We start from the raw sequence: 23922 nt of genomic DNA, 5'->3' as shown, positions 1-23922 counted from the left end.
GTTTCAATAAAACTTGCATCAGTGCAGAGGTACGCATGGAGTGCCTTCCATAAAAAAGTCACTGTGTGTTATGCGATAACACTGAACAGACTCCAGACAGCCTCTTATCTTAGGTATACAATAACGTAGCATAACTCAAGCCCAAAGGAGACGTTAAAACATGAGGTAACAGTAGCAACAGTAGCATGTTAGTGGAGTAATAACTCTCGTGGAGGATAACCCAGGATGGGTTTTATGGAATTCAGTTTATTTAGCTGGGATAAATGCAGATAGGCATCTCATTTACAAGAAGGTGCTAGCAGGAGGGCAGGTTATTACAAGCACATTTAGAAGATAAGCAATAGGACATGGAATAAAATCAGAGATCAGGCAGGGAGAGGAGGTTCTGGCAGCAACCTTTTGCCTCGGATAGGTCTATAACTAGCCCAACTAAGAAAATTACTAATTGGCTTCTCAGACATCAGCAGGGATGAAAGGCATATAAACTCCTATAGGAACCTGTTCAATTACCCTTTAATGACAAACTGTCTTTATGTCCAAGTTCCCCTTTTTGTAACTTAACTGTATTCGTCTTTGTCACTCTGCTTTCAGGCGAATTAGAGTCACTATTCAATGGTTTTCTCAAAAAGAATTATTTAAAAATGTAAAAATAGTTATCATCGCTTAGCTTTTCCATTCCTCCCACCCTAGTTGACTAAGAGTAACTCCTTGAATTGATGTGATTGGTTCACCTTTAATCATTATTTTCCTGGTTCTCTTTGGACCCCTTCGAAGGGGGTCCATGTTTTTTGTTTCTTTTCTGCCTCCCTCCATCCATACCTTCCTTTTGCTTCCACTTTCCACCCCTTCCTTCCTGCCTTTTTTTCCTTCCAAATTTAAATGTGATGTTTGCTTGGCTATATATGTGGAAATTGGTGCTAGGCCCAGAAGTGAGCTCACTGTGGTTCTGCCCCCTGGGATAACCCCCAAATCTAGTGTCCTGGTAAAAGCTCTTGTTGGATCATTTTTCTAACCGGACCCAATGGTTCTTTTATGACACTAAAGGGTTGTGTCTCACAGTAGTTGTCTTTAGAGAAAAATATATTTGCTGATAAATATTCATGAGTTGGAATTGTGTCCTTCCACTCCGGCATCTCTTAAAATTATTCTGTTCTAGTGGCTTCCACCACCATTCTATTCTTAGATCATCAACCAGCCCAACCCCCCTCACACCTCACAGTTAGCTGCCTCCCTTGTCAGATCTCTGGGCGTAGAGTGCTTCTCAGTGTTTACCCATTGCCTTCCACTAACAGGCTGGTTTCTAAGTCACCCCACATAAGAACTTGCGTGTGTGTGTGTGTGTGTGTGTGTGTGTGTGTGTGTTGAGAGTGGTGGTGGTAGAAATATTTGTATAAAGGGATGATTAACATTATGATATATAAACATATAAATTTTTGCGCCTCGTATTTTGTTTTCACCTAGATGTCTTCGCTTCCTTCCCTCAAGGATTTGGGTTTTCTTTATAATGCTGTCTCTCTAATAGGCCTTTATTTGGAACTTGTTTTGCCAGAGACAACAAGTCTAACTTGCATAATATCGAACTCTTTTCGATCCATTTATCTCATTCCCTTCCAACCCACTCCCCCACCCCTTTATTTTTTTTTGCTTTTGCTAAAGATCATATTTTCAAATCAGGAGATATTAGTTGTCTGTTCTATAAGAGGCACTATGCTTGGTATGATGGAAAGTAGAAAATAAATACAAATGGGAAATACTATGAAAAGCAGAAAAATAAATAATGCTCTGTTCTAGGATCTCACAGTCTAGTGGGAAAGACAGACAGCCATATAAATAACTCCAATATGGGGTGGCCGTGTCAAGTGCTTTAGTTTTTCAAAAATGCTATGAGAGTTTAAGGAGATAGTCACATATTTTCATTTTTAAAAGGGTTTATTCTTTCCTTTAAATCTAAGGTCAATTGGTGACTACCAGATCCTTCATTCCTTTATTCTAATTGGCAGTAATTTCTCTCTCCCCCTCAACAAAGCTCTGGAAGCTTACACACTCTCACACATGTTCCCAAATCCTGCTTAACAACCCATGCCCAACTGTACGTTTCTAGGAGAATCTGAGCAACGTTCTTTAAACGCTGTTAGCCCTTAAGGCTGCTTCTGTGTAGTTGGGGAGCAGGTGGGGTGGGGTGGGAGGCGGGGAAGGTGAGGAGAGGGTAGAGAGTTCTTGCTCACCTTGCATATTTGATTCGGAGGTTATGGAAAGAGTCTGAGTCTACTCATATAGCTGCCCTTCAATGGAGAATGCCGTGGATTTCTGGGAAAAGACAAATTCATCTGGGAAAGTCACCACAACGTATTGCACACCGATGCCTCTGCTGAGTGGGCCAGGTCACCTTTCCGTGACCGCTTGCTCCTTCTTGCCCACCTTCCAGTTTTGTCCTATGTGGTATGCGCTCAAGATGTTAAGGTGTTAGAGCCATTTCTTTCCTTCTTCAGTGTAAGGCAGGGTGACCCCGCGTCTCTAAAAGGTAAATACAGCCCCGCCCCCGCTCTCTTTTGAAAGGGTTGTTGAGCGGTGTTTGCAGTGGGTCCCCTTTGTCTGCAGTGCGCATACTTCACATTTTCTTCAAGGCTACAGGGCTACCTGCCAATGACATTGCACAGCTCGCAGGCAGCGCGTGCGTCCAATTCCCCGCGGGGCGCTGCTCTTTCCCTTTGAGTTTGATGCCTCATCCTTGCTCGGTAAGGCGCACCCATCAACACGTGTCCAGGCACCCCCTTCCTTTCTCCAGGGGGGCTTGCTGGACCCCACGCCCCGGCCACGGGAGGAATGCGGAGGGGGGGGGGGGGGGGGGGGGCGGGACGCTGCGGGGCGTGTCCTTGTTTCCCTCTTCCCTGGTTGCCCCCCCGCCTTTGAACGACAAGATCAGGTTGAAAGGCACAAACGCACTTGCCCCCGTTATCCTGGGAGAATGCTCTGGAATGCCAGCATCCGTTCCCTGGTACACGCCAACACTCCGTGACCCAATACCCCATCAGGCTTCGGCTCGGTTTGGCACCTTCCCCACTGTGTGCTCCCTGCAAGCAGCCCGAGGGCTTCCTCTGGTTTGTGTGTGTGTTGGGGGGCTTCAGTCCGAGCCCCCGCCGTGGGCAGCGGCTGGAGGGCACCCTGCGGGTCCCCGCTGTAGAGGGCGCTCTCTAGGGCTTGCTGCGCGGGGCGGGCGGCCTTCTCCCCACCTTTCGCGGAGGGGGCACGGGCACCAAGTCAGACCGCTCGCTTACGAGCTGGCAGCCTGGTCCGGTTGACCCTGTCACGTGGGCGCGACATGTGGTGGCAACTGTGTGGCGTCCCTTTATTTAAACCGCACAAGACAGAAGCCAAACCAGCTGGTGGACCCTTGAAGTCAAGGTTAAAGGGATCTGGGTTCCCAGTTGAACCGGCTGCCGTCTCTTCCACCCGCAGCACCTCTCTTATTTTTTAGTAATTCCATCTTTTTCTCTTTCCCCACACCGTCTGCTTCTGAATGGAATCAAACATTTCCGAGTCAAAATCGTATTAAGAAAGATGCTATGCTATTAAAAGCAAGTTTGGAGACAGTGTTTAGGAATACTGACCCGGATATTTTGAATTTGTAAAATAAAGCTGACACGTGGCCACAAAAGCCTTTCTCACGCAAATGTGAAGCAGTGGGTGAATTCCAAATGGATCTCCCAGTTGGCATAGCAGATAAAGAAAGGGGACTGCTGGGGGCATTTTACTAGTACTAATCTGTCCTTAATTCCGGATAGATGGAATACGTTCGGGCCAGGACTTGTAGCCTTTCATAGCACTCTTTTTAGTAAGCAGTAAAATCTTCTCGATGCTTCAACTCCGACATAGTTAACGAGATCTAAAAAACACTCAGCTAAAATCCGAGTCCGCTCAATTCAGTTCAACCATTAAAAAAAAGTACTTGTCTCAGGCAAGAAATGGAATCGAGTGTTTGAGGGGAAGTGGGGGAGTGAAGGGCTGGCGTAGAATGGAGCATGACATCCACGTTTCTCTCCCAGATCTAGTGAGAGATCGAAGATGAAGGCTTGCATTCAATGCCAGACAGACTAGGGTGATGCGTGCCATGAAGAGATACACATATCATTTTGGGTGGACTCTGTTTACAGTAATCTAGGAAACATAAAAACAAAGGAATCAGTTTTAAAAGATTTAGAATTTAAGATGTCTCTGGGATCAACAAGCAGGCCTTGTTCTGTATCAGTCTGAGGCTTTGATCCCCTGGTGCCCCACCCACAGCAAAGTTGGCTCATCATATGAGGATTAGCAACTGCTTATGAGATCCAGACAGAAAGATATTATTTACCTCATTCTTTCTCAAGCATGATTGCAAGCCCTTGTGATTTGACTGTTCAAAAATTTTTCAAACACATTCTTGTGGTTTGCATTTGAGCTGATTGACACAATAGTTGTAGAGGTGAATGTTTTCATGGAGGGTAGATAAGGCCCTGGATCTTAAGAGTTTTGCAAGGATCAAAGCAAATCTCTTCTTGTTTTTGTTATTGAATACAGACCCCCTACAAAGGATACCTCATCCCCCTTAGCCATCAAGTCAATTCTGACTCCCCGTGATCCTATATAAGATTGCCGAGATGGTAAACCCTTACAGGAGTAGAAAGGTTCATTTTGCTCCAGAGGAGCAGCTGATGGCTTTGAAACCTTAACCTTGAGAACAGCAGCCCAGTGCCTAGCCCACCGTGCCAAAAATAAAAGCCCAAACAAAAGCTAAACAATGGCCGTAGAGTCTGTCCTGACTCAATGTGACCCACTGTGCATCCCAGCAAAGGTGTGCTCCATACCGTTTCTAGGGGCTATTCTTTTTAGAAGCAGATCCTGCTAACTGAAAGGTTGGCGGTTCAACCCCACCAGCCTCCCCACAGAAGAAAGATGAATCAGTCAACTTCTGTAAAGGTTTGCAGCCTCAGGACCCCTATGGGACAGTTCAATGTCTTTTACAATGATCCTGAGATTTGGAATTAGCTCAATGGCAATGGTTTGACATTTTGGCGTTTATTGGTAAGTTAAGACATATCACCTGACACAGGAATACTACAACTCCTGGTTCTTTGCCTCCCAAGAGAGGTATGTTTATCCTACCGCCTCTTTTAGATAAGAAAATTAAAGCACAACAAATAATCAAGTTTCCAATAAAGTTGCAGAAAGCCAGCCCTTTGGGTGGGGCAGTGTTGGGAGGCTATCAATTCAAATCTCTAGCTATGAAATTAAACTGATCTTAGACACCTTTGCTACTCATTTAAAAAAATATATATTTATAGCATATCTATTCACAAAAAATAAATAAATGCATGTGTTGCAACTATATGTGCATTACAAAATAAAATACCTAAAAAACAGAATGAACCCTTCTTCTAGCTCTAATTAAGAGACATAATATTTCAGAAGATTTAGCTTTCAGTTTTGACAGATAAAATTATCAGCACATAGTAGTAGGTTGTCCTTCTGTGGTACAGATGATTCACTCATACTGCTGTTAACTGCACAGTTGCAAGTTCCGTCTATCTGGAAAAGCCATGAAAGCAAGATATGGTTGGTGATCTACCTAATCTTCCAAAGAAGCAAACACAGTGTCACCAAGTGAAACCCAAAACCCTGGTGGCGTGGCGAGTCACACTTTGGATAACTAACCTCAAAGTCAGCTGTTTGAAACCACCAACCACTCTGTGGGAGAAAGACGAGGCTTTCTACTCCTGCAAAGAGTTACTGTCTTGGAAACCGCAGGGGTACTTCTGCCCTGTCCTATAGCATTGTTATGAGTCTGTAATTGATCTCCTCTGAACCAAACGAAGTAGAGTTCTACTCTGACACACATATGAAACTGCTGTGAGTGACAATCAATTCAATGGCACCTGGAAAACTGCCACATCTTTCTCCTGCAAGGCAGGCAGGTAGGCAGGTACCCACTCCCATCTTGAGCCAATTCCAACTCATAATGCCCTGCAAAGGATTTCCGAGGCAGACAGCCTCATCTTTCTGCCTCAGAGAAGCTAGTGGGTTTGAACCTCAGACCTTGCCATGAGCCATCCAACACTTACATGACAGCACCACCATGGCTTCATAGTTTGGGACTGTTATTTCCATTTCTTGTCTATTAGCTTTAACATGCATTCTCAAGTTCAATAGAACCAAAAAAGGTAGAAGGACATATTTTGGTGGATGTTGTAGATTCAGGTTTTGACTTTTGTAAAGCTAGAGCAAAGAAAGGTTTAGGAGTGATTACTTTACAATACTTTGCGTTTGTTTCCCACAACGATAATGGCAGTGAGCAATTTTCTGAGCCGAAACATGGCACGAATAGTGTCTCTAGTGTGGCCTTGTTTGCTCTTATGTGTTTTCCTAAACTTTTTAAAACTACCTACTTTTTCTTTCCTTAGAACAAACACTCAATGTTTTAGCCACAAAATTATGAGAAATGGGACTGCCCATTAACAATAACTCTATTATGTTGAACCAATGGAAGAATACAAGGAGGCTTCAAAATTTCCCATGAAAAATTCCATCTTTTCATTTCATTTTTCTCCCACAAACCTTTTAAATCCCGTTGTGTAATGTTGAGGATGCCTTGAACACTCTGCGTGCTATAGAAATGGGAGGTACGACTACAATAATTCTTGATTGTCTTCTTTATTTATGGATTTTGTTTAATATATCAGCAGCTTCAAATCCTTTCTGCTGAAACACAAGGCATGTTTTAACCACCTCAGCTTAAGTACTAAGATCGATAGCAAATCGAAGTCTCCAATGCATTCTCTCCGTCTCTCATCGAAGGTGCCCTCCTGGTGGAGTGGTAACGTGCTTGGCTTTTAGCTAAAAGATTGATTGTCGGGACCTACAAGGCCCTCCATGGGAGCAAGATGTGGCAGTCTCCGTCTGTAATGATCAACAGGCTTGGAAACCCTAGATGGAGCCATTCTGCCCTATCCTACAGGGTTGCTATCATCGGAATGAACTTGACTAATGAACTTGGTTTTGTTTCGGTTCGCATGTAGGGCCTGCTTTTTGCAAATGTCACCAGTGGTGAGGCGTGAGACTTATCCAGCCTTCTTTCTGTGTTTTTTGTTTGGTTTTGGTGTTTGCCTAGGAGCGATGGCAACTTGGGACATCGATTGGCTTCTTTCTTTGGAGCTGAACAACTTCCTCTTCTTTTACGATTGAGGGGCAAAAATTAGACTTGCAAATGCCAAAATGAATAGCCTAGAAATGTGTTATGGTTTCTGAATCAGTTTAAAAAAACAACCTTCCAGTCACCGTGAGCTCTGAATCTAATTGGTTGGTTCCCAGAAGTACAATAAAAGGAAATCAAAAGTATTTTGGTCCCTGGTTGTTTATGAATCAATCTGGTTTTCTCTTTTAGGCTCTGAAGGTCACAGATTTAATCATGTACAACTGCAGAAAGGAGGCAGACCCTTTCCTTTTTGCCAGATGTGAGTAAAACATTGCTTGGGATTTCCAGGGGTCTCCTGGGTTGCACACATCATTCCCCACTCAACAACTGGCCAAAAAGTTGGTTCTCACTTACCCAGAGGTGCCTCAGAATGAGCCCGACTATATGTTTTAGAAAGGTGAAACAAAACAGAACTTTCTGCCATTGAGTTGATTCTGATTCATATAGGTCAGGGTAGAACTGCCCCTGTGGGTTTCCAAGACTCCAACGTTTTATGGGAGTAGAAAGCCTCATCATTCTCCCATGGAGTGACATAGTTTTGAACTGCTGGCCTCTGGCTAACAGCCCAACTTGTAACCACTATGACACCAGGGCTCCTTTGGGAAAATCGGAGCCTTGGAAATGCTGTGGAGCTGTTCTACTGTTTGACATATGGGGCCATCCTAAATTGGACTTAACTCAATGGCAATTAAAAACAACAATAATTTAATTAAACCAGGTCATAAAGAAATCTGCTTTGAAAATTACTGGAGAGGAAGAAATATTGAGATGGAAAGCAGTTATCTGGCTATGTTCAGTGCCCACCAGGGTCTGGAATTTCACTGAACTCAGGTAGGAACCCACAGAACAGGAATCTCCACTTGTCTCTCCAACTAAGCCAGAGCACTTCATGCCTTAAGAGAATGTCAGTCAGCAAGGGAGGGAGCTATGGGGCAGGGAATGGATTGATCTAAAGAATCACCATGAGGTCTTAGACACATATAGGAAGGTGAAAGTAAAAAAGGATGATATTCCTTATTTTCTAGAGATCGAATCTAGAAGGTCTCTGTGTCCTCATATGTGGAATATAGAATTTTTGAAATTTTGTTTGTTTGTATTTTACCTTTGGACAAAACAGCAGAAAGTTTGTCACCTTGCCTGGTGTCTAGTAGGTGCTTGAAAGATATAACTTCTTTTCCCCTTTTTCTTCCCTTTTCTGCACACCTACTAGTATATTTTAATGTTATTCCATAGGTCAGTAATATCTGTTGTTATTTCATAATGTAAACAATGTCCAAATGTTTACATTTCTTTCTTAGGACCCAACTAAATAACAGAGAAACTTTCTTCCCCCATTGATAAACGTGGCATGCCATTCCAAAAACAATCCCTCAATGCTTCTTACATCCAACTGGTACACTAGCATTTATTTTGAATTCAAAATAGGGTACTGAGATAGTTTATTGTGCCAGCCTGGCCGATAAACACAAATGGGATTAACTGAAGGGCAGAGAGATAAATGGCTTGGTGAGCCTCATCTTTCTTGTCTCTCGCTCTTTGATTATTGGACCAGTGTGCGGCTGCCTTGCTTGTTCTGTGCCTCAATTTAAAGGCTACACTACCTGTGGGACGCCTAGCCTGTGGACTGTGTCGCTATAAGTTGAGGTCCCTTTAAGACATCTCTGGAGCTCGGGACTGGCGGTTGGTGACCTGCCTGGCAGTTGGTGACCTGCCTTCTGATTGGCTGCTGTGCCGACATAGCCTAGCTCTCTCTATAAATAGAGGAAGATCTGGCAGCAGACTAGACTTGAAGGGCTGCTAGTCTCTCACAACTCTGCCACAGGAGTGAGTTGCATTGAGCCATTTGTAGTGCTTTATAATTTAACTGTTTATTTCTTGTATTATATATTTATCTGTGTATGATTTAACAGTTCATTTCTTATTATATATCTAATTATCTTTATAAATAAATATATTAAATTATCAGCAATTTGGTTTTATCTCTCTAGAGAACCCTGTCTAACACAGGTACATTTTGAAAAAGAATATTAAAACAAGAATTAAGCTGTATCAAGTGCCAACTTTGTGCAATACATGCCTCCAGAGACTTTCTGTTAGGTCTTCCACTTAACCCTCAGAGTATCCCTATGGGCAGATAGGTCTAGTTGTCATCTCTTTATATAAGAAAGTAGGCTCAGAGCTAGGACAGAGATTACTCTGACCCCAAAGTCTGTTCTTTTGCCTCACCAGAATGCCAAGATTCTGATAGAAGTCTTAAAGGCTGGAGCACACGATCTTCTTGCTGGTGTAGGTAGTTCAGGGAAATGACTTGGTGTGGCTTTTCTCTCCATAGTCACTGTAATGCCCAACACATTCCCGGCTGGGAGTTAGAAAATAGGGTGTGTGGAATGGACATGAAGGGATTGGTCAGTGTTACCCTTGTACTGAGTATAAAGTATGCCGTCTTCGGAGCAGGAGTGAAGACATCATGATGGAAGAGCCAGGAGAGGAATATACTCGCAATCCCTGGAGGATAAGTGGCTCTGGCAGTAGAGACCACATACAAGGTGTCGGGGTCTCTGGCCCACAGCATGAGTAAAACTGAGCACCCTCAAACAGGAGGCTGGTCTACAGAGTGGGGTGACCGTTGGGCATTTTACAGCACTAAAGGAACTTTGTAACACCTGCTTGAGTAAGACGGAGCCCAAGGGGCCATGTGGCTGATAAGCTGAGGACCAGAGAGAGACAGGCCCATCAGCACAGCTGAGAAGAAGAACTGGAAACAAAAGAAATGTGTCCTTAATATTGTCAATCCTGACTTATAACCCATGACCTTGGCTAACAACTCCCCTAATTGTTAATTTTGTCTGCACGTCCTATTCGGCCATTGCAACAGATTGTCAAATGCAGCAGCGAAGTAGAGTGCCAGGGGGTGTCAGAATATAAGAAAGAGCATTGGCGGGTGGAGGCAGGGCTGACGTCTGTCTCCTAGGAATCATCCTTCAGCAGAGGTGGAGCTTGATTCTCCCTCCCCCTTGTGAAATCAGAGGAGTCAGACAGGGCCTCCAGGCCATTGAAGAAGGAGACTAATTCTACTAAATGTAGACAGACTCTCTGTTTGGGCCAGAGCCAAGCCCATGACAGGTCTAGTGTGGATGAGGGTCCCTGGGTGCTCTAATCCTAACCTAAAGGTTAGTTGTTCAAACTCACCAGGTAGTGGCACAGAAGAACAGCGAAGAAAACCCGATGGTGCTGTTCCACTCTATAAAATATAGTTGACACTAGCCAGAATTGATTCAATGACAATAGGTTTGATTTCGGAGGTGGGCGTGTCGATAATCTTTCTCCCTCTACTCTCCACTGCTTACATCTTGGCTATATCTGGGCATTGAGAGAGACCCTAGTGATATTAGTCAAACTGGCTCTTGAAAGGCATCCTGCCTGAAATGTACAGCTTCATCTTGAGAACCAATTGGAGGTCAGATTCTGGGAAGATTCTTCTGGAGGGTTGAAACCTGCACCCAAGACATCCATCATGAATCTGAACCTGATCACCAATGAGGGAGTCAGAGTGCGGAATGGTGGGGGCCTAGGAGGAGAGCAATGGCAGAAGTAAGTTCAGTCCAGAATCCCTATGTCAATCAGTGGAGGTAGTAGTCATGAATCGGTCTACACTGATCTGAAAGAATGTGTAAGTCATCCCCCGGGAATCTAAGAAATAACTAGGGCTGGGAGAAGAAAAGGATGGTGCAAAGTACTGGGCTCCTTCTATGCGTGTAGCAGCCATGAGCCTATGTTGTTTAACCATGAATGTCCCTCTGTCTGCATTGAATGTGGAGGCTGGGAATTATTTCCGTTCTACTCTCGAGTGAGACCGCACAGTAATAGGACTAATGTATCGGGAGTCATAGATACTCAGCTTCTTGTGCAATAGCACCAGCTTTGCCAAATAAGCTGAGCAAAACTCCACAATGGCATTGCACACCTCTGAGCCCTGACAACCCAGATCCCTCTCTGCCCCTGGAAATGTTCCCCCGATCCTTGGCTATTTACCGAGGGCCACAGAGAGGCAGGTGCTCAGTCCGTTCTACGTTGTGTGGAGTCTGTGGTACAGTTGATAATGTGCTGTGTGATCAGGCTTCGTAACTACCAGGAGCAGCTTGTCCTGACCCCGCACACGCTAAAGATGACAATAGATGTTGTTCATTGCGTTGAGTCCATTCTGCCTCATGGTGACTTTCTATATACCAGAACAAAATATTGCTTGGTCTTGATTTTGCCTCTTCCCATGGTTGTGACTGTTGTCAATGCATCTCCCGGAGGGTTTCCCATCTTCTCACGGACCCTTTCCTGCACCAAATAAGGTGTCCTTTACGAGGTTGTGCCCAAAGGAAGCTAGACGAAAAGTCTCACCAACCTTGCTCTAAAGCCTCAGTCAGGTACGTAGTGTGGCTGTGTAGCCTCGCCGAGGGCAGCCCTCGCTTGAAGCACGAGTTTGAAGCTTCATGAGAAGGAACTTTCTAGTGCATGTGTCCTATACAGGAACTGTCTAGGTCTTCTCTGGGAATAAGTATAAAAACTGCATTGGTGAGGAAAAGGCCAGGAAAGTCATGTGGATGAAGCGCCAATAAGACTGTTAAAAAAAAAAAAAATCCGCTTCCCTAGATGGCAGTGCTCCGGAGGACAACGCTGAAGATACACTTCAAGGAGAATGGCCTGACCCGCCCACATGGGTCAGCCACGAGGGGAGTGCAGTAGACCAGCAGTGGGAGCAAAGACACGAAGGCCCTGAGGAAGCTCAATAGCAGACATCTGACTTGGGGACTGTGCTTGGCACCTCATCTGAACTGGTTGGGGGATATTCACGGGTGGGGGGAGCACTGTAAGTTAAAGGTATTATGGAGTGGGGGGTGGAGCACTAGACCGCTCCAGCCTTGACTTCAGGAAAAGCAGTGGGGTCTTCTAGAAGATGCACCCCTGAGACACAAAGGCTGAAGACTAAAAAGGTATAAGTGTTGTTGGGTAAGTGGGTCCTGAGAGATGGGGGGAATGAAAGAAAGGGGGAATGAACAGGTGGATTTTATCAGGGCCTGCTTGCTATTTAACAGAGGACTACTCATCGACTTGGGGTCAGGATAATCGTTAGACCTGGAGCTATTTGCATGGGGTCGTGTGTATGTGTTTCCTTTCTTTCTCTTTTGGTGTCTATCTATATAAGATAGGCAGGATAAACAATCCCAAGAGATGGCGACAGGACTGAAGGTTAGGGTGGCGGGGGCACGGGAGAGGAGAAGGTGAGGGTAGTGGAGTGATGAGCCAATAACGACAAGGATAGGTGAATATCAAGGGATCTAAGTGTGATGGTGAGGAGAGAATAGCATTGCTGGTCATGTTTGATCAATAGAAATGTATCCGAGAGGAATTACTGAGAGGTGAATGATGGGTAAATATGATAGTGGAGCAGGAAGAAAGAAAAAAATAGAGAAAATACCAATAAAGTAAAAATTATATATAGGTATAAATATGTATATATGTAAATATATAAAAATATAAAGACAGGCATATTTGTCTGTGTGTGTATGTACACACACAGACATACAGAAATATATATATACAACAAGGAAGCAGATGGAATTTGGACCTCTCCTTTAATCTTACCTCAGTAAAAGAATGGTTCATTCTAATAATGTGGGAATGTATGATACTCACCTTTCCAACACGCTCGCTGAAGACAAAATTGAGTGCATAAGCCAATGTGGTGAAGAAAGCTGATGGTGCCTCACTATCAAAAGATATAGTGTCTGGGGTCTTAAAGACTGTAGTTAAACAAGCATCCATCTAGCATGGAAGCAACAAAGCCCACACGGAAGAAGTACACCAGCCTGTGTGATCATCAGGTGTAGACAGGAATAGGTAAGAGAAGTTCACAAACTAGCAACCAAATTGACATGAAGGGACATAGACAAAGTGCAGACTCAAAACCCACCTGTAAGATGACTGAACAGTCCCTCACAGAAGGGCCACACAGAAGGGATCATATATCCAGGATGCAGTATAGCATTGTTGAACCACATAACTATCCTCTAGTTATTTAATATTTACTCCCCCTATTATTATGGGCTCACTTTTACCTCATTAATCCTGTTAGACCTGTATTTGTTCATTTGTATAATTAAGATTATTCAATGAAGGAAATCCAAGATAGGTAAACCCTTCAGCAATAGTAAAGGGAGTAATGATTCCCCGAGTGTATAGAAAGAGGGGAGGAGGAGGGAAAGGGGGAACTGATAGTAATGATGACTATATAGCTCCACTCAAAGAGACAGCAGGTGAACGGAGTACAACAGGGGGAGGGGGAGGAGAGGGGGTGGTATAACAGTAATAACAACATTTAATATAACAACAAGAATTCTTGGGGGATAGGGTTGGGGAGGGCAGGGATAAAGGGGAGCTGATACCAAAGAATGCAAGAAGAAAGAAAATGCTTTGAAAATGATGATGGCAACAATTGTAAAATCATGCTTGACCTAATTGAATTTTGGATTGTTATAATATCTGGAAGAGTTCCCAATAAAAAAATGGGGGGAAAAGTACAGGAACTTACACCCAGATCTCTCTCCACCCCTACCCCATCATAAAATGTACCTCCTCATTCTTCCAGGGTGACAAAGTCTGTCTTACAAGCATTTTATTGTAAAACTGGACTCCTACCACCCTATAAGCTTGATGGTTCCCTGATCTTCTTTTGGGTCCCCAAACTCAAATAATATTGAAGAGGCACTTGGTTGGAATCCTTCGAGGATGCTATAACTTCCATTTTGACGTAGCATAAATCAAATAGCACAGAATTCTCTAGGGAAGGATTAGAATGATGAAAACACCCCTTCATAAGTGTATGGACCTATGAGATCTTTTAATCCAGTCTACCAAGCAATGAGGTAGAGGCCTGTCTAGAGGCCATGAATGATTTTTCACCCCCTTTATATGTATATCTTTAAAATTACTTCAACAAAGGAGACCTCAACTCAACTGGGGTTAGTTTCTCAAGATGAGAGAGAAGGAGACGATCATTCAGCTGCTGCCATACGACACTGTGGTAAGGTCACCCCAAATCAACAGACATGCCTACAAGAGTGATTAGCAATAAGCAAACCCTACTGGAAATCCGAGTCGAGGGGAAAAGAGCAAATATGTCTCAGAGAAATGTGATTGCATTTCTATCAGTGGGGAAACCAGGAAGAACACCTCCCATCAGGAAAACAACACAAAACAAAAACACTTATTGTTGTCATTGTTAGGTGCCCTTCAATCTGTTCCCATTTATAGTGGCCTTATGCACAACAGAATGAAACCCCGCCTGGTCCTTTGCCATCCTCACAATTGTTTGTACGCTTGAGCTTGTTGCAGCGAATGTATCAATCCTTCTTCTTGGGGGCTTTCTTGTTTTTGCTGCCCCTCTGCTTTATGAAATATGATGTCTGAGATAGTTTATTGTGCCAGCCTGGCCGATAAACACAAGTGGGATTAACTGAAGGGCAGAGAGATAAATGCCTTGGTGAGCCTCGCCTTTCTTGTCTCTCGCTCTTTGATCATTGGTGGGACGCCCAGCCTGTGGACTGTGTCACTGTAAGTTGAGGTCCCTTTAAGACATCTCTGGAGCTGGGGACTGGCAGTTGGTGACTTGGCTGGCAGTTGGTGTCCTGCCTTGTGATTGGCTGCTGTGCTGACATAGCCTAGCTCTCTCTATAAATAAAGGAAGATCTGGCAGCAGACTAGACTTGAAGGACTGCTAGTCTCTCACAACTCTCTGTCACGGGAGTGAGTTGCATTGAGCCATTTGTAGTGCTTTATAATTTAACTGTTTATTCCTTGTATTATATATTTATCTGTATATGATTTAACAGTTTCTTGTTATATATCTAATTATCTTTATAAATAAATATATTAAATTATCAGCAATTTGGTTTTATCTCTCTAGAGAACCCTGTCTAACACAATGTCCTTCTCCAGGGACTGAACTCTCCTGACAACATGTTCATGTTATGTAAGATGAAGTCTTGTTATCCTTGCCTCTAAGGAGAACTCTGGCCGTACTTCTTTCAAGACAGATCAGTTTATCCTCGGATCAGTCCATGGGACTTTCAATATTCTTCTCCAGCATCACAATTCAAATGCATTGATTCTTCTACAGTCTGCCTTACTCAATGTCCAACTTTCACAAGCATATGATGCAGTGGAAAATATAGAAAAAATCATGGCTTAGGTCTGGTGTACTTTCGTCCTCAAAGTAACATCCATGCATTTCAATACTCTAAAGACGTCTTGTGCAGCAGATTTACCTAATGCAATGCATCATTTGATCTCTTGACGGCTGCTTTCATGAGCATTGACTGTGGATCCAAACAAGACAAAATCCTTGACAAATTCAACCTTTTCTCCATTTATCATGATGGTACTTATTGGTCCAGTTGTGAGGATTTTGGTCTTCTTGACATGGGGTCGTACTCCATACCGAAAGTTGCGATCCTTGATTTTCATTAGCAAGTGCCTCGAGTCTTTTACACCTTTAGCAAGCAAGGATGTGCTATGTGCTATCTGCATACTGCAGGTTGTTAATAAGCCTTCCTCCAATTCGGGTGCCACATTCTCATTTCCTCAGCATATAGATAGAATAAGTATGGTGAGAGGATACAACGCTGTCACAAACCTTTCCTGATTTCAGACGATGCAGTGGTCCGTTCTTCTGTTCTGGTACTATGTTCCTAATTGGGCACTTGACCTAGTTCCCATCCAGTCCCTAGTGACACAGGCCATGAGCTACAGACTCCTGGGACTTTAGACTCTGTCCTTGGAGGTGCACAGCATCCTTCATGGGCCACGCCAGAAGGATTCAATGTGGAAACTCTACTAAGCAAAAAGGGCTTTCCTTCAAAGTCATCTGTAAAAGAGTTAAGGAACATACGCCCTTGGACTTGAGGCTGCAACACCTTTGTCTGAGAAGACACAAGTGAGTATTATCCCAAGGTTATGGAATTGGCTGTCGCTGGACTTTGTTTTGAATCTCTTGCTCTGAGGGTGCCCAATGAATGGTGGCCCAGGACTATCATATATTTATAATGGTAATGCCCTCCTTGCTTTAAAAAAAATCATTGTATTGGAGGCTCATACAATTCTTATCACAATCCATACATACATCCATTGTGTCAAGCACATTTGTACATTTGTTGCCATCATCATTCTCAAAACATTTGCTTTCAACTTGAACCCTTGATATCAGCTTCTCATTTTCCCCCTCCCTTCCTGTTCCCTCCTCCCTCATGAACCCTTGATAATTTAGAAATTATTATTATTTTGTCATATCTTACACTGTCCGATGTCTCCCTTCACCCACTTTTCTGTTGTCTGTCCCCCAGGGAGGGGGTTATATGTAGATCCTTGTAATCGGTTCCCCCTTTCCACCCCACTCTTCCTCCACCCTCCCAGTATCGCCACTCTCACCACTGGTCCTGAAGGGCTCATCCGCCTTGGATTCCCTGTGTTCCTTGCTTTCTTATGACATGCATTAATCTGGTAGGCATGGTTCTGCCTTTGTGAATGAGTGTTATTGAAAGGGTTGCCCAATCACCAAGCCCCATTGTTTGTGTCAATAGTATCCAGTCACTTAAAAGTTTAATCTTTGCAAATCAACAATTCATGTATTTTGGTCTAAAAAGCTGGGCTATATTTGCATAATTTCCTTTATTCAATAGTGTTTTAAATTTTATACCTTTGGCTAAATTAATGACGCTATCAATCTAATTACCTTACATCCCAGGGGATGATTGATAATGTTTTCTACCATAGAACCATAGACATATATAAACCATAGCTATATGAATGGATGTGGGGCCCTCATTTAATTCTAGTCCCAATATAAGAACAATTATTTCTTACGATATAACCGTACGCTTTACTCGCCCATATAAAGAGATCGTTGAATTTATCACACACTTTGATAAAGCAACCAGATGTTATCCAGCTATCAGAAAGAATAGACTCTGGGGTCTTAAAGGCTTGTCTTCAAACAAGCAACCATCTAGGTGAGGCCTCAACTAAGTCCACACAGAAGTACACCAGCCTGTGTGAGCTAAGGTTTGTAAATAATAACATCCAAATCTGAAGTGCAGAAATGTGAATCGCCTTGGCATCAGAGAGCAGTGTAAAGTCAATTGTGGCGGATGTCGTTATGCTAAACTGTAATACCTTGTCATGTGCTCGCCCCTTTTGGCCCATTTTAAGGTTCTTTCCGTTTTTACTATTTTCTGCTTTCTTTTTGACTGCGGTTTTTCTATGATTTGTCTAGTCATTATTATTGGTTTTGTTTGCTTCTTGTTTGTGTTTTGTGTGATTTTCTGTATATGAAATCCAAGAGAGATAGATCTATAGAGAGAGTAACTGGATTGATAATTACAAGGGACATGGCAAGGAAGGATGGGTGGATATGTGCAGTATGAGAAGAAAAGGTTCAGCAATTGATTGTGGTAACGATTGCACAACTCTTCTTAATATGACTGATCAATTAAATTGTATGACATGTGAAGTATGTGCCAATAAAGCTATTTTTAAATAGAAGTGTTTGGACATAGAAGCTAAGCTGAAAAACAATAGCTTCACAATGTGATACTTTTTTAATAGAGCTTTCTGCGAATTTGTAGTGGTATTTTTGACATATATATTATTTTTTCATTCCATGTTTTTCAGGATCTTTTGAAGCCCTTGTATACACACCAAACCAATTGCTGCGCTGACTCCGGCTCAGAACAGGTGGGCTCCGTTGGGTTTGTATGGCAGTGACCTTTCCAAAGCGAAGCACCAAGCCCATTATTCTAAGGTGCCTGTAGGTTTGAAGTGCCAGGGGTGTAACTGTCTGCACTACCCAGGGATCCCTGTGTGCATGTGCACAGGGTGGGGTGCTATGGACACTGTAAAGCACTGGACACCTATTGGTTATTATGCTGTTAAAATTTTTTTTAGACTTTTACTCAAAATGCATCACTGGACAGCCGCGTCAATGTGGCCCTCTCGCTGCCATTTGAGGCAAGTCCTTGATGGTTTACGGCTTCTCGTCACTTGGCTTCTCTGTGGACATCACTGTGACTGTAACTCTATCAAATGTAGGGCCTGACGTTAGTACTCCAAGTCCAGCATAGGTGAAGTTTCGTTCACCGGAAGTCCCTGCCTCCTGTTTTTCTGCCCAACTCCCTTGGGCCTCCACTCCTCTGGCTTCCCCTTCTCTGAGCCTTCCTTCGTCCTCTGACGCTGGCCTCGGTCCAAACCCCAGGGAAGGGTGATGAAGGGTGGGAGGAGGGGGTGGCGAGGCTGGGGGAGGGAATGGGCCGGTGGAGGCGGAGAGGAGTGTATCTCTCCTCCAGGGCTGCCTCCCTGAGCTCTCTGGGGTGGGGTTTCCACGGAGGCCCAGGAGCAAGAGGACAGCGAACCAAGTGCACTGGTCACTCGCTCAGAAGACTTCCTGTAGACTTCGAAAGCTGCCCATGACATCATTTTGCGGGGCAGCTCAGAAACAATAGGCGGGGGTGGGATGAAATAAACCAAATCTACCAAGCGACAAAGACGAGGGCCAGAGCAGGGGGCTGCACACAGACAGGGCCTGCCCTCCCTGGGCGCGGTGGTCCCCTCCTCGGCCTGCAGCCCCAGGCCCAGCGCCCCACCGCCCGCGCGGAGCCTGCTGCCTCTTGTCCACCCCCCACCCCGCGTGGTGACCTCTCCGGTGCGTGGACCACAACAGCAGACACACACTGAAAGTCATGTGACTTCCAAACGGCCCAGCCATCCAAGTTCAATACATTAGCAGCCAAAAATTTTAATCAGATATTTAATCTTTCCTCCCTGGAAGGGAGATTTGGTGTTTACTGTGGCTCACCGCCAGGTTAATCTCAGAGAAGAAAGATTGCCTGCCGAGGCCTCGGTGCTGGGAAGGCCCGGAGCAGGGAGTCTGGCTCTGGAGCCCTCCTTCGGCAGTAGGTTAGCCCTTGTCCCTCGTCACTCTCCAGTTGGCCTCAGTGCTCGCCAGGGACCAGACAAGGGAGCCCGGCATGTCATAAACTACCCTGACACGGAACAGCCAAGAGGTCTGCAGAAACCAAGGCTGTCTTCTCGAGGAAGCTGACGGTGCGGTTCTCTGCGTTCTCCCCCTGGTCGCTCACTCCATCTTCCCACCCCCTGACGCCTGCCTTCCCCCTGAACACGAGAAGGGCCTGAGGACATCAGCCCCCCTTAGAGCAAGATTTGTAACGGATGAATAACAAATAATGATCTCGATATTGCAAGCTGTGGCGAAAATGCACAACAATTTCACTTAGCAGTTCATGATTGAAGACTGGACCCTGTTCTAGACTCTTTGGAGAAACCACGGAACAGAAGAGATGGAAATCTCTGCCCTCAATTCAACTATATTTGAGTTGTGGGACAAAGACAAGGAGAAAGACAATCAACAAATAATCTAAAATCCTAAGATGACAACTGTAAGGAAGAAAATAAACGCATCAGGTAAGGTGGCAGAGGGATCTTTGCGTGTACACATGGTTAAGGCACTCGGTGGTTAACCAAAAGTTTGGAGGTTCAAATCCACCCAGAGGTACCTCAAAAGGCATGCCTGCTGATCTACTTGTTACAAATTAGTCATGACAAATCAGACAGAGCACCGTGCTGCTCTGACACACGGAGGATTGCCATGCATGGGAATAGACTGTGGCATGTGGTTTTAAGGTCGATGGGCATGCATGTTACAATAGGTCACAACCTCCCCATGGTGGGACCTTAAGAATGCCATTGACTGGGTACTAAAGAGTACTATGGATGCGGGGTGACGATCGACTCCATGGTCGAATTATAGCAGCTGAGTGAGATGGGAAGCGGAGACACGCTGGAGGCCATTGTACTTGCCCTAAAAGACCATGAAGTCTGGATGCAGCCATGACAGGGAATGACAATGTAAAAGCAGACAGAGAGACAGAGAAGGGGAGAAAGCAGGACAACAGGGCCAAAACAGGAGAAAGAGAAATCAAGCCCTCCATGTCTGGGCTTCTCCTGCTTCTAGTGGGAGCCTGGATGACTGTGCGAGGGAGGTGACTTTTCACCCAAACATGAAATCGAGATATAGGTAGGTTCTAGAAACGTGTGCTAGCTATCAAGTTTTGCAGTCCTGCTAACAGGAGTCGTGCTGAGACTGGTGTTGGATCAGCTCATCAGAGTGATGGAAAGAGCAGCACAGGACAAATGTAAAGAAGGGCTGGAGCAGCACAGAACACTGCGACAGCCTGGGAATACTGGACAGGGCGTTTAAACACGTTTGGGACGTGCTTCATCCCAGTTCATTTTAGCAAGACTCTAGAACAGGGCTGGGGAACCTCGTGTCTGCCAAGGGCCTGCCTAGTGTTTGAGCCTCCAGCATAGAACAATGGTGAGGGTGGCACAGGACCAGCCGGCGCTTGGCTTTGCTGTGCTTACATTGCTACCCACTGGAACCAACCCAATGGCGCCCAACAACAACAACACCCAGCCCTGATCAAGAAGAATCATCCGGGGATCTTGCTAAAATATAGCTTCTGATTCAACACAGCTGGGATGGAACCGCCAATTCCCAGCAAGAGATCAAAGTAGACTGAACCAATTGGAAGCCCCGATCTTCATCTCCCAGGCCCAGTCCACACTCATCAAGTTCATGGCCGGTGCATAGTGACCATCTAGGGCAGACCAGAACTGCTCCCTGGGGTTTCAGAGACTGTAAATCTTCACAGGAGCAGACGGCCTCAGCTTTCTCTTCAGGCGACTGACGGAATCCAGCTACAGCCCAATGTATAACTCCATACATGCCCAGGGGTCCTTGGTTTGAAACCAGTGTTTCTTAAACATTGCATCAATTAGAATTATCTGGGAAGATGTAAGCATTCCAATCACATACTGATCAAGTCAGAATTTCTGGAGCCAGATGCAAGAATTTGTCCTTTTAGAAAGTTTCTTTTTTCACGTTGTACATTCCAAATTATTGCAATGTTCCACCAAGGCCGAATACCCGCGTCTAGAGGCCTTGAGAGTAATAGGTCCAGAGAGAGGAAAACAGACGACGGCCTGATACAGATCCTGTGATTGCGAACTAGGACCGCATTGATGGTCTGGTATAGAAAGGATTGCTACGCACAGATCAATCCTCACACCCATCCGCAGTAGCATTGGGCAGGCTTTGTGGAAATGTAGACTACCAGCACCCCCCAGATTTAATCAGACTCTTCATTAAAGCAAGATTCTCGGTTTTTACATGATGATGCTTAGACCCCAGTGCAGTCCATGGGTGCCCCAGAATTAGTCACTGTGCACAGCTTCCCACTGATTTTAATGGTGAGTCAGGCTTGAGAGCCATTAAGCTAGAACAGGGAGTGCTTCACAGACTGTAATGTGGACCCTGGTCACAAAGATCTTGTTTAAATGCAAATTCTCATTTAGTAGGTAAGACAGTTAAAGTTTATTTTGCCAACTTGGCCAATTAATACATGTGGAGTTAATTGAAAGGCAGAGGGATAAATGGCCCAGTAGGCCTAGCCTTTCTAGTTCTCGGGTCTCTTGCTTTCTGAGCAGGGAGCCTTAGTCAGCTCCTTGCTTCAATGGGCAAAGCTCACGTCCTGCAAGACATCCCCAAGGAGAAGCCACATGGACCTACCCCGATGCAGCTCTGGGTGCTGGAGCAGCCGTGTTGGAGACCCCTGCCAGCGCTGAGATGCTTACACATTCACTGACTGATCACTCAGTTAGTGTATGTTTTGTGAGATGGAGGAGGACTTTGTGGATTGGTGTCAGACATATGGGTTAATGTTGGACTTGTGGGTTTGGGCAGCACTGGGTTGGGATGTTTTCTTGATGTGCACTTACCCTTTATATAAAACTCTCTCTTATACATGAGTTTTTGTGGATTTGTTTCTCTAAAGTACCCAGACTAGCACAATAGGTCTGAGGAAGACCTGAGATCCTGCCCCAGTAATAGTGCACACCCCACACTTTGAGTGACAGTGTGGTTTCTGGACAAGTGACAACAAATTAAAATCAATATCACTTGTGAAATTATTAGAAATCAAATTCACAGTCCCTCTTGCAGTTTCTTCAATCAAAAATTTGTGATTTGGAGTCCAGAAATTGGTTTTAACATGCAAAAGAGTGAATGAGTGATGATAGAGTGGCATATAATGAGGCTCATGATTGTTTTTCCTTTTTCTTTTAGAAATTGGTGGTAAAAGGAATAAGGATGCTTGCCGCTCAAGGAGAAGCGCCTCAATTGGGGGTGGAAGAAGTTGGGTCGCATTCCTGGGTGAGCTTTGTCAGCATCTCCATCATTCCCAGGGCCTTTGGCACATCCCCCACTTTCCCACATGAGAACCACTTTGCTGCCGTTACTCTCCTGAAAGTATTTTTGAGCCTAGGAAGTCCAGAGGAAAGCTAGAAAGTACAAAAACTAATGACACATTTTAATGGTAGTGTTGGTGGAGAACATTGACTATACCATGGACATTCAAAAGGAGGACCAAGTCAATCTTGGAGGAAGTTCCGCCAGGGGGCTCCTGAGGAGTGTGGTGGCAAGGCTTTGTCGTGCTTATTTAGACACCACAGCCCAAAGGACCAAACCCTGGGTAAGGACACAATGTGTGTTTGAAGGAGAGAGTCGGTGAAAAAACAGGAGACCCTCAATGGGATGGATTGGCATAACAACTTTAACAATGGGAACAAACCTGCTAACGATCATGAAGATATCTAAAATGGGTTCTGAAATCTTGCTGATTTCAAATCTTCGCAAGAAGTCTAAGCTCTAGGAGGCTGAGGGTGAGGTATCGCAAGTGTGGAACACTTGATAGCCTGACTGGAGTGAATCAAGTGCAATGAGGAGTACAGGCAGTCCTAGAAACGGGGAGTGGGGTGGGGGGGTGGGCAGAGCTCGTACAGGCGAGGAGGTCTAGGTGCCTGTTAGAGCTGCGTGCAGTGCCTGCTGTGGTGCGCAGGCGTTGAATGGACCTCAATAAGACATGGATGGGCTGATGTAATGAGAAAAGGAGGCCGATTCTGGGTCAGAAGTCACCATGAGGTCAATATCAGAGGGAAAAATATATTCAAGAAAACAGTAGAGGTGGTTGAAAAACTACCTCCTAATGCTAAAATTAGGAGATTGGTTCAAATGACTTGTAAAAATACTTTTAGCTCAAATATTTTATGATAACACTGGGTTTTTAGTAAACAAATGACTTCTTAGTTTTAGTTTGGAAATACTTCCTTTTATTGCGCATCTAAACTATAGCACGAAAGCATACCTCTTTGAGGGAAATTTTTATTTCATTCTAAATTTGGGAAAATTGATCAATGAAAAAGTTTGAATGACTACGAAGAGGCAGACCACTTTTTCACGTTGGGCAGTAGACCTACAACCTTTTTCATTAAAATGTTAAACTTCTGCAGCGTGTCCTTGTATGAAACATGACGTTTCTCAATTCTTCAAAACATTTTCTCCCCCATCTGTGATTGCTACCACCTACCTTTGTCTGTTCACATGACTTGATTCGGATGATGAATATCATTACAGGTCTGTGGGCATTCTTTTACCGGGACACTGAAACAACAGTGATGACAAAGAACAGGTTAAGGCATAATGGAGCTCCTTCTTGCATGGAATTACCCAAGACACA

At 44.5% G+C, this 23922-nt stretch overlaps 1 long non-coding RNA gene across 1 annotated transcript in view; it reads left to right on the top strand.

The window, feature by feature from the left end:
• Positions 1 to 2713: 2713 nt before the first annotated feature.
• LOC123522388 overlaps positions 2714 to 23922 on the top strand; it is a 39458-nt gene continuing 18249 nt past the window's right edge. Inside the window, exons 1-4 of the long non-coding RNA XR_006680649.1 lie at positions 2714 to 2735; positions 7415 to 7484; positions 17945 to 18007; positions 22473 to 22559. This is a non-coding gene — a long non-coding RNA (uncharacterized LOC123522388). The remainder of the gene's footprint in view (positions 2736 to 7414; positions 7485 to 17944; positions 18008 to 22472; positions 22560 to 23922) is intronic.

Source organism: Echinops telfairi, unplaced genomic scaffold (genome assembly GCF_000313985.2).
Source record: "Echinops telfairi isolate 266 unplaced genomic scaffold, ASM31398v2 ScPeMD7_7400;HRSCAF=8409, whole genome shotgun sequence".
In the NCBI taxonomy this organism is placed as follows: Eukaryota; Metazoa; Chordata; class Mammalia; order Afrosoricida; family Tenrecidae; genus Echinops; species Echinops telfairi.
Note: the sequence above shows the minus strand (reverse complement) of the source record. Positions and strands in the feature narration are given on the sequence as shown.